At 49.0% G+C, this 1,799-nt stretch overlaps 1 pseudogene; it reads right to left on the bottom strand.

Annotated features, from left to right (window-relative positions):
• Positions 1 to 375: 375 nt before the first annotated feature.
• On the bottom strand, positions 376 to 1,017 carry LOC122429080 (annotated as a pseudogene).
• Positions 1,018 to 1,799: the final 782 nt, after the last annotated feature.

Raw genomic sequence — 1,799 nt, 5'->3', positions numbered from 1 at the left:
TTTACCTAGAAGGGTTTCAAACCTAGAGACTGCATTACCTTCCTTTTATCTTTTTTTTTTTTTTTTTTTTTAAAGAAACTGTTTCCTGCTCATCTTATTTCTGGGTTCTATGTAAGAACCTAGGGAAGAGCAGCTTAGGACTACTAAGTGGTTGTTCCTACCCATTCAGTCACCTGAGCAGTGGGACCTGTAGACCAGTAGACCAGTCCACAGTGGTGGCTGAGGACTCCCATCTTCTATAGGACCCGCTGGGCAGGCGCAGAGGTGCCTGTGCCTTCAGACCCATCTGTGACCTCAGGTGGAGCAGTCGTGAACTTGGGAGCTGGAGTGGCCCATGCACCCTGATGTTCTTCCTTGTGGCCTTCTCAGCACGTCCTACTCATTCTCTTCCATCTCTCCAGCCCCTCTGTAGAAGCAGAGATGGGGTGTGACCTCCCATAGGTGTGCACCTAGGATGGTGGTACGACGTGCATGGAGAACTTTCTGGGCCAGCATCCATCTCCTCAGACCCACTGAGTAAGCCTCCTTCTTGCTGCAAGGATGTCAGTGACCACAGGGCACAGACGAGAGTCTGTGTACAGGGCGCGGTGGTCAGTGGATTAATGCACAACACCTCCATGGGAGGCTGGCTGTCAGCTCTGGGATCAGTGACCACCAGAAGACCCGGCCCCAGAAGGCCGCCTGGGTCTGATTAGTGAAGGTTCTGGGAGTGAAGCGGCAGCAGGAGGAGTGGTTGCAGTGGTCACAGCAGACTTCAGCACAGCCCTCTGGCCTGTGTTCCTGAAGGATGTGACACTGATCAGTCGGTTTTTAAATGGTAACTATGGCACAAGCCATCTGCAGAAGCTTCTCCCAGGCCCCCTTCAGATCTAGAATGTAGACGTCATCCCTTTTCCTTTAGTAGATGTACTGTTCCATTTGGAAGTCATGGTTGGTGCCACCTAAGTGGATTCCTGTTGCTTGGAATTTGAGGACATCCTCCCACTTCATCTGTAGGACATCAAGGGCTCTGGACATTGTGAACATCTCCCTTTAAGTTATACCAAGAACCCAGGACAATTCTGTATGGACTGCTCTCTGTATAAGTGAGCAAAGACTGCATTAGCTTTCATCGCTTGTGTGCTAAGTTGCTTCAGTTTTAGCACAGTCCAACTCTTTGCAACCCCATGGACTGTAGCCCGCCAGGTTCCTCTGTCCATGGGATTCTCCAGGCAAGAAAACTGGAATGGGTTGCCATGCCCTCCTCCAGGGGATCTTCCCAACCGAGAACCTGTGTCTCTTATGTCTCCTGCATTGGCAGACAGGTTCTTTACTACTAAGGCCACCTGGGAAGCCCTCTTTCATTAGCAAGTCTGAAGTTTTTTACATCCATCAACAGGAATGGGATCTTGAGAGTAACATGGATCTAGAAAAAAAAAAAGTCACTTTCAGTTATAACATCGTTTCATTTAGCCTAAGGGAAAGTTTCTATCTCACTCCCAATTTTAAATTTCTGCTCTTCCCAACATCCCTGGATTTGCAAACCTCGATACAGCTCTGAGTCACTGGCAGGAATCTTCAGTGGGGAATGAGAAATGTAATGTCTGGGTGTGTTCTCCTTGCTTCTACTAGATCTCCAGATTTGGGGTAAAGAGAAGGGAAGAGAAAGAGAGAAATACCCTTCCTTAGTGCTGCTCCTCCTGTTGTACATCTCCCAGGCTCCTCCTGCTTGTCTTTGGAGGCTTCCACACCCTGGTCTTTGACTGGTAGCACCCAGACAACTACATACTGTGCAGCCCCTGGTATTTGGATGATGCACA

Source organism: Cervus canadensis, chromosome 2 (genome assembly GCF_019320065.1).
Source record: "Cervus canadensis isolate Bull #8, Minnesota chromosome 2, ASM1932006v1, whole genome shotgun sequence".
NCBI lineage: Eukaryota > Metazoa > Chordata > Mammalia > Artiodactyla > Cervidae > Cervus > Cervus canadensis.
The sequence above is the reverse complement of the archived record's forward strand: the minus strand, read 5'-3'. Positions and strand labels throughout refer to the sequence as shown.